Source organism: Panthera tigris, chromosome F2 (assembly GCF_018350195.1).
Source record: "Panthera tigris isolate Pti1 chromosome F2, P.tigris_Pti1_mat1.1, whole genome shotgun sequence".
NCBI lineage: Eukaryota > Metazoa > Chordata > Mammalia > Carnivora > Felidae > Panthera > Panthera tigris.
In genome coordinates, this window is record NC_056676.1 from 82,883,855 (window position 1) to 82,893,763 (window position 9,909).

The following is a 9,909-nucleotide window of genomic DNA, read 5'->3' on the forward strand; positions in this document are numbered from 1 at the left end:
GGGAACATAGAGAATGGTACTGGAATAGTGATGCATGGTGACAGATGATAGCTACACCTGTGTTAGCATAGCAGAATGTATACACTTGTCCAGTCACTATGTTGTTCATCTGAAACTAATGTAACATAGTGTGTCAGCTATTCCCAAATAACATGTTTTTTTTAAATAAGGTAAATAAATGAAGTAAAAAGTTTAATGTAAAAGATCCTGTTAATATCTAATCAAGAAATGCAGTAAAGTTCCAAAATAGAAAGTCACCATATCAAATTCTGTAGCCTTCCTATACACTAACCCAATTATCTAAGAAGAAGTAAAGAAAACAATCCCATTTACAATAGCATCAAAAACAATAAAATTTATAGGAATAAATTTAGCCAAGGAAGTGAAAGATCTCTCTACAGAAAACTATAAAACCTGTGTACAGGAATGGAAGAAGTTCAATTTGGGTGAAAGAAACAGGAGAACACACAAGTCAGTGAAAAGCCATCCCATGTCCAACTTTCGGAGGAATTAATATAGATACAATGTCCATATTACCCAAAGCCATCTAGAGATTCAGTGCAATCTCTATCAAGACTCCGATGCAATTTTTATGCAATTAGAAAATCATATCCTAAAAGGTATTTGGAACCACAAAAAGACCCCAAGTAACAAACGCAAGGAAGAACAAAACAGGAGGCATCACACCTCTTGATTTCAAGCTTCATTCTAACACAAAGAAATCAGTTATGTCACTGGCATAAGCACACACACAAGACAATGGAACAGAAATTGAGAGCCCAAACTAAACCCATGCATGCAAAATCACCTAGTATTTGACAAGGGAGTCAATATTACACAGTGGAGAAGAGTAGTCTTTTGAATAACTGGTGCTGGGAAAATTGGATATTCACATGTATAAGAACAAAGCTTGGCACCCTATGTTACACCACTCCCTAGAGAGTGAAAGGAAGAAACAGAGAGATATGTGGTTAGAGAGAAACAGAGACAAAGAGGAAGTACAAAGAGGAAAGTAGAGACCTGGTCCAGGTATGTGGACGGGGTGAGATGGGCCAGGGGAGAGGGGATGTATGAAGTGGCTCTGAGTTCTGGGGCAGAAAGGGCTTGTATCATGGGCATCAGAGTTTCATGACCCCAAGACTCCAACATCCATGGGTCCAAGCTCTGCAGAGGCCTTTGCAATTGAAAAAATGGGTATCCCTCATTTCTTCTGGAATTGTGAGACTCAGCCTCACGTTCTGTCATGGAGAGGGATGTCTTGAGGGAAAGTGTGCTGCTCTTTGGCAGGTAAACTCCAGAGCCTGCCCTGTGGGGAAGTGTCCCGGGGTCATCTCTTTCACTGCCCCAGGCCCTGTTGGATTTCCCCCCTCCCCCCACCATCTGGCCTTCCTCAAGTTCTGAACCCAGGCATCAGGTGTTGTGTTGCCCCCAGGTCCTGCAGTCTGGACCTGGCCGAGGTGGACTAGTGATATTGATAAAAAAATATTTGACAATAAGGTCCATATCCTCCCTCTGGGACTAGCGGTGTGCATCAAAATCGTGGGTTGCTATCCTCCTGTCCACAACCAATCTGAGGATCCCAGAAGGTAGGTGAACCCTTTAAAATACCATAGTCTTCTCTTACATCAAATTCAAAGACATTTTCTTGTCCCAGCTTTCTTTTAATTCTGAAGAGATGGCAATTAGTAATTGAAGGCATAATGGTCCTATAGGAAATTGACCTATATGACTGATGGACATTATTTCATCATCCGTATCCCTAAAGCACATTTCGTTTGAAATATTGGTCAAGGATACATATTGTAAATTCACAACAGATGTGTAGCTCCCTGTAAGTTGCATTCTGACCTTGTCACATATGTGTCATCAAAGATATTATTAATGACTTTTCAGATAAGCTCTCAACATCTCGATGGTCATGTTAGATAATCTGGTATAAATGGAATTGCACAGATTCTAAATGAGGAATGATTTTTCATTTTTAATCCTTCTTTTTTTGAGAGAGCCCAAGCTGGCGACAGGGGAGAGAGTGGGAGATACCAAATCTGAGGCAGGCTCCAGGCTCTGAGCTCTCAGGACAGAGCCTGACGCAGGGCTCAAACTCATGGACTGCAAGATCATGACTTGAGTCAAAGTCGGACTCTTAACCGACTAAGCCACCCAAGTGCCCCAGGAATGATAGTTTATTGGCAAAGAAGGAGAAATTAAAGATAGTGTAATGGATGTCTATTTTTAATTGAAATATTGTTCACACATTTTTTGTATTAGTTTTAGGCATACATTGTAGTCATTCCATATGTCTATACATTATGTTGTACTTAACCACAAGTGTAGCTATCATGTGAAAGCATGCAACAGTATAATTACAGGATTGACTCCATTCCATTGGCTGTAACTTGTATCCCTAGCACTCATTCATTCCATAGCTGGACACTGGTATCTCTCTCTCAAAGGTGTCCATTCTTTATCTAACTTAAGTATATTGGTGGTAAACGCAATTACCTCTTGTTCAGCATGTGTAAATTGGCGGTCTAGTTTTCTGTGAACATTGCTTAAAACATTACAAATGATGTCATTACGTTAATAAATTTGGTTTCATTCTTCACTCACAAGAAAGGAGAAGGAAAAGATTTCTTTGTGTCCCAGGCCCTGTCACTAAAACCCTTCCCAATGTGGAGAACAGACTTAGTTGCCCAGAGCACTTTCGGTCTCGCAGGGGAGCGACCAGGGCCTTCAACATTGCAGGAATTCCCATGGTGGCCAGCAGAGAGAGCTCGAGCACCACAGACCCGGAGGGACGGATTCCTCTGCCCAGGCAGTGATGGCCAGCAGAGGGCGCACCATCGGCTTTTCTGACCCAGGGCACCTGAGAGCAGGAAGGGCTTCTATTGCTCCCAGAGGACTCAGGGCCTCTGCTGCTGCCTCAGTACAGAGAGCAGAGCTGCATTTCCAGCGGGTTAGTCTGCCACCCGCCCCAGGGGAGACCTTGGGAGCTTAGCAGCAAGTTGGCATCTCCTGAGTCGTCAGAGAGAAGCTGCCTTGTTGTAGTGAGTGCTGAGGAGGGGGCGCTGGGTGGCTTCCCTCAGCAATCTGGTTGCTGAGCAGCACAGGCCCTTGCATTTTCTGGGCTGTTCCTGTGTTTCGTTCCTCTCCTTCCCGGACAGTATTTGAACAAGACGTATTTTACTAAAGAACTCGTGGATTGCGGGGTCCCACGACATCACCTCATAGATGCAGTCGATGGTTTGTTCCAGATTCAGGCTTGTTTCCTGGAAGAAACCCTGACAGAAATTCAGAAGAACGGGAGCTGCATTCATTTAGGACGTGGATACATGAAATGTTCGTCTCAGGGCCTTCTAGAAGAATGAGCTGGGACCCACGTTCTAAGTCCTGCTGGAACCAGAGACCGAGGTAAGGGCACACACTGTCCCCCACATCATACATGCTTTTTAGAAAATTTCATGGTTAGTTTTCCAACCTAGTGAAGTGATTGAAAACTACAGAAAACCTGGTAGGTACCTGTCATTAACCTTAAGCTGTCTTTTAATTTAAATTCCAGTGAGTAAAGATACAGTGTAATATTAGTTTCAGGTGTCCAATATAGAGCAACACTTCACACGTCACGCGGTGCTCATCCCAGGTGCACTTCTTAATCCCCATCAGCTGTTTCACCCATTTCCCCCACCTCGCTGTGGAACCCCTCAGTTTGCTTCCTAGTTAAGTAAGAGTCTGTTTGTTTGTCACTGTCTCCTCCCCCCCCACCCCGTGTTTTGTTTTATTGCCATGTGTTAGTGAAATCATCGGGTATTTGTCTTTCTCTGACAGGCTTATTTCACCCAGCATAACATTCTCTCGCTCCATCCACTTCGTGGCAAATGACAAGATTTCATGTTTTTACGGCTAAATAATATTACATTCCATATACTACATCTCAATTTATTCATCAGTTGATGGATGCTTGGGCAGTGTCCGTAATTTGGCTGTTGTAGAAATGCTTCTGTAAACATCAGGGTGCATGTATCCCTTTGAAAATTATTTTTGTATTCTTTGTGTAAATACCTCGTAGTGAAATTGCTGGATCGTAAGATAGTTCTATTTCCAGTTTTGGGTTTTTTTTTTGTGACAAATCTCCATGATGTTTTCCAGAGTGGCTGCACCAGTTTGCATTCTTACCCACAGTGCAAGAGGGTTCCTCTTTCCCCACATCCTTGGCAACACCTGCTGTTTCATCCTTCATTGATTTTAGTCATTCTGACAGATGTGATGTGGTATCTCATTGTACTTTTGAATTGTATTTCCCTGAAGATCAGTATTGTTGAGCATTTTTTCGTGTGTCTCTTGGCCATGTGTATGTCTTCCTTTGGAAAATGTGTATTCGTGGCTTCTACCCATTTTTAATCGGATTCTCATTTTTTGGGTGCTGTATAACTTTATATATTTTGGACACTAACCCTTTATCAGATGTCGTTTGCAAATATTCTGTAGGTGTTTTAGTTTTGTTGATTATTTCCTTGGTGATGGATGCTTTTTATTTTTACCAAGTTCCATTATTTTTGCTTGTGTTTCCCTTACGTCAGGAGATATATCTACAAAGACGTTTGTACAGGCAATGTCAAATAAGATACTACCCTTGTTATCCTCTGGGATTTTTATGCTTTCAGGTTTCACACATAGGTCTTTATCCATCTTGGATTTATTTTTGTGTATGTTGTAAGAAAGTGGTCCGTTGTTGTTTTGTTTTGCAGGTTGCTGTCCAGTTTTTTCAAAACCATATGTTGAGGAGACTTTTTTTTAAGTTTGTGTTTATTTTTGAGAGAGAGAGAGCATGCAAAAGAGGGGCAGAGAGAAATGGAGAGAGAGAATCCCATGCATGCTCTGCACTGCCCTGAGATCATGACCTGAGCTGAATCCATAATCACACACTTTGGTGACGGAGACACCCATGTGTCCCAAGACTATCTTTTTTTTTTTTTTCCATTGGATATTCTTTCCTGCTTTGTTGAGAATTAATTGACCATACAGGTGTGAGTTCATTTCTGGGTTTCTATTCTATTGATCTCTGCCTCTGTGTTGTTGTTGTTGTTGTCGTTGTTTTGCCAGTACCATACTGTTCTGATCAGTACAGCTTTGTAATATAATCTAAAGTCTGGAATTGTGATGTCTCCAGCTTTGCTTTTCTTCTTCAAGTTTGTTTTGGCTGTTTGGGGACTTTTGTCATTCCATACACATTTTGAGATTATTTGTTCCATTTCTGTGACAAATGTTTTTGTTAGTGTGATAGGGATTTCATTACATGTGTAGATTGTTTTGAGGAGTGTAGACATTTTAACAGTATCTTGTTCTTGCCATCCATGAACATGAAATGTATTTCCATTTCTTTGTGTCCTCTTCCATTTTTTTCATCAGTATTTCATAGCCTTTAGAGTACAGGTCTTTGACCTCTTTGGTTAGGTATATTCCTGGTATCTTGTGGTATTTGTGAACCTGTAAATGGGTTTGATCCCTTACTTTCTCTCTCTGTTAATTCATGATTCGTGTATAGAAATGCAATACATTTATGTACATTGATTTCTGTGTATTGACTTGTCGAATTCATATATCAATTCTAGCAATTTTTAAGGGAGTCTTTCATGTTTTTTATAGAGCACATCATGTCAGTTCCAAATAGAAACTACTTCTTCCTTGCTGATTTGGATGCCTCTTATTTCTTTTTGTTGTCTGATTGCTGTGGCTAGGATTTCCCGTACTATGTGAATAACAGTGGTGAGAGGGGTCATCCCTGTCTTGTCCCCGACCTTGGAGGAAAAACTTTCAATTTTTCCCCATTTAGGATGAGACTAGCTGTGGGTTTTTCCTAGATGACTTTTGTTATGTGCAGGTAGGTTGAGTCTCAATGTACTTTGCTGAGCGTTTTTATCATGAATGGATGTGACATTTTGTCAAATGGTTTTCCAGCATCTGTTGAAAGTATCATATTGTTCTTATCCTTTCTTCTATTACTGTGGTGCATCATGTTGATTGATCTGTGAATGTGGTACCACCCTTGAAGCCCAGGGATATATACCACTTGATTATGGTAAATGATTCTATTAATGTATTGTTGACTTTAATTTGAAGGTATTTTAATGAGAATTTCGGCATACATACTCATCAGGCTATTGGTCTGCAGTTTTATTTAAAAATTTTTCAACACTTTTTTAAATGTTTATTTCTTTCCTTAGAGTACATAAAAGTGAGGGAGGGGCAGAGAGACAGGGAGAGAGAGAATCCTGGCCATGCCCCACACTGTCATGGCAGGGTCCAACGTGGGACTCGAACCCATGCACCGCAAGATTATTTCCTAATCTGAAATTAAGAGTTGGACAGTAAACCGACCGAGCCACACAGGCGCCGCTGCAGTTTTGGTTTTAGTGGAGGCTTTATCTGGTTTTGGTATCAGGGTAATGATGGCCTCATAAGATGAATTTGTAAGTTTTCCTTCTTTTTTATTTTTTTTAATTCAAGGAGAATACATATTACCTCTTCCTTAAATGTATGGTAGAATTTATCAATGAAGCCATTTGGCCCTGAACTCTTGTTGGGGGGAGATTTTTTAAATTACTGATTTGATTTCTTTCTGTTTTCAGATTTTAGGTATCTTCCTGTTTCAGTTTTGGTAGTTTGTGTGTTTCTAGGAATTTGTCAATTTTTCTCAGAGTATCCAATTTGTTGCGTATAGTTTTTCATAATATTATCTTCCAATTGTATTTTTGTGGTGTTGGCTGTTATTTTCCTTTCTTATTTGTGATTTTATTTTATTTGAGTCCTTTCTCTCTTCTTTGTGAAAGGTCTGCCTAGGAGGTTTTCAAGTTGATTACTGCTTTCCAAGAACCAGCCCCTGGTTTCATTGATTTGGTCTAGTGTCTTTTTGGTTTCTATATTCCTTATTTCTGCCTTAATCTCTATTATATCCTTCCTTCTGCTGTTCTTTTTTTTCATTCCTTTAGTTGTAAGTTAGGATTGTTTGAGATTTTTCTTGCTCTTTAAGGTAGGCTTGTATTGCTATATACTTCCATCATAGACTGCTTTTGCCACATTCCAAAGGGTTTTACCAGTGTATTTTCATTTTCATTTGTTTCAATGTATTTTCTCATTGATTTCCTGTTTGGCCCATTCATTTAGTAGCATGTTATTTAATCTCCCTTTATTTGTGGCCTTCCCCCCTCCCCTTTTTTTGTGGTTGACTTCAAGTTTCCTAGCTTTGTGGTCAGAAAAGATGCTTGGTCTGATCTCTGTCTTTGGGTACCTCTTGAGGCCTGATTTGTGACCTAGAATGTGATCAATTCTGGAGAATGCCCCATGTGAGCTTGAAAAGAATGTGTACTCTGCATTTTAGTATGGAGTGTTCTGAATATATCTGTTAAGCCCATCTGGTCCAGTGTGTCATTCAAAGCCATCGTTTCCTTGTTGATTTTCTGTTTATAGGTTCTGTCCATTGATGTGAGTGATGTGTTAAAGTCCTCTACTATCATTATATTATTACAAATGAGTTCCTTTATGGTTGTTGCTAAATGTTTTATATACTTGGTGATCGCATGTTGGGTGCATCAAAATTTACAATCATTGGATATTCTTGTTTGGCTGTCCCCTTTAGTATGAGATAGTGTCCGTCTTCATCTCTTGTTATAGCTTTATTTTTTTAAAATTTAAGTCTTAGTTGACATACAGTGCATTCTTGGATTCGGAAGTAGAATTCAGTGATTCATCCCTTACATACAACACCCAGTGCTCATCACAACAAGTGCTCTCCTTAATACTCATCATCCATCTAGCCCAGCGCTGACCCATCGCCCTCCATCAACCTTCAGTTTTTTTTCTCTAGCATTAAGAGACTCATGTGGTTTGTAACTACTCTTCTCTTTTTCTGCCCCCTTCCTATGTTTTCATGTGTTTTGTTTCTTAAATTCCACATGAGTGAAATCATATATTTGTCTTTCTCTGATTGACATATTTCACTTAGCATAATACATTCCAGCTCCATTCACATCGTTGCAAATGGCAAGATTTCATTCTTCTTGAAGCTGAGTTATATTTCATTGTATATACGTATGTATGTATATACGAACATACACATATGTACATATGCGTATACATATGTATACACACACACACACACTACAACTTCTTTATACCTTCATCAGTTGACAGATACTTGGGCTTTCTCCATAGTTTGGCTACTGTTGATAATGCTGCTATAAATATTGGGTGCATGCAACGTCAGTATTAAGTATTTACCCAAAGGGTACCAAAATAGAGTCTCGGTTTTAAAGTTTATTTTGCCTGATATAAGTATTTCTACTGGCTTTCTTTTGACATTATTGGCATGATAAGTGTTTCTTCATTCCCTCACTTTAAATCTGCAGGTGACTTAAGTCCAAATAAGGCTTTGTAGGCAGCATCTAGATAGGTCTTGTTTTTGTTTGTTTGGTCCATTCTGATGCCCTATCCAATGTCTTTTGATTGGAGCATTTAGTCCATTTATATTCAGAGTGATTATTGATAGGTATATATTTAGTCCCATTCTACTAGTTGTTTTGTCATTGTTTCTTGATGTTTTCTCTGATCCTTTCTTGTCTGTAACACTTTTAGTCTTTTATTTCCACTCAAAGAGCCCGATTTAAATATTCTTTTCTTTTGACTGGTGGTACATTTCTCTACTTATTTTTAATAATAAAAATAAAGGATATAATAATAATATAATAAATAATAATATAATTATAATAATAAAATAATAATTATCATAATAATTTAATAATAATTAATATAATATATAAATATTATATAATATTTATATAATATATTTATTATATAAATATATAATAATAATATTAATAATAAAATAATATTAATATAATAATAATAATAAAAATAAAGTTTCTTCCTTTTTAAAATTTAAGCCAAGTTTGTTACCTTATAGTGGAATACAGTTTCAGCAGTAGAATTTAGTGATCCATCAAGTATAAAATATACCCAATACTCATCCAAGTGCCACCTCTAATGCCCATCACCCATTTAGCCCATACCCCTATTCAGTAACCCTCCTGGAACCCTGAGTTTCTTCTCTGTATTTAAGAGTCTCTTATCGTTTGACTCCCTCTCCGTTTGTATCTTATTTGTGCGTTCCTTTTACTATGTTCATCAGTTTTATTAAATTCCACAGATGAGAGAAATCATAGGATGTGTGTCTTTCTCTGACATATTTTGCTTAGCATAACAAAGTCCGGTTCCATCCACGTTGTTGCAAACAGGAAGATTTCATTCTTTTTGATCGCCGAGTAATAGTTCATTGTATGAATATACCACATCTTCTTTATCCATTCATCTGTCAATGCTCGTTTGGGCTCTTTGCATAATTTAGCTATTGTTGATAATGCTGCTGTAAACATTGGAGTGCATGTGCCACTTCGAGTCAGCGTTAGTGTATCCTTTGGATAAATACCTAGTAGTGCAATTGCTGGGTCCTAGTGTAGTTCTATTTTTAGCTTTTGTGATGAATCTCCATACTATTTTCCAGAGTGGCTATACCACTTTGCATTCCCACCAGCATTGCAAATGGGTTCCCTTTCTCTGCATCCTTGCCAACATCTGTCGTTTCCTGAGATGTTAATTTTAGCCATTCTGATAGGTGTTAGGGGATATCTCATTGTGGTTTCATTTTGTATTTCAGTGATGATGAGTGAGATTGAGCATCTTTTCATGTATGATCAATCTGGATGTCATCTTTGTTAAAGTGTCTCTTCATGTCTTTTGCCCATTTCTTCACTGGATTATTTGGTTTTTGGGTGTTGAGTGTGAGAAGTTCTTTATAGATTTTGGATACTAACCCTTTATCTGATATGTCACCTGCAAATATCTTCTCCCATTTAATTC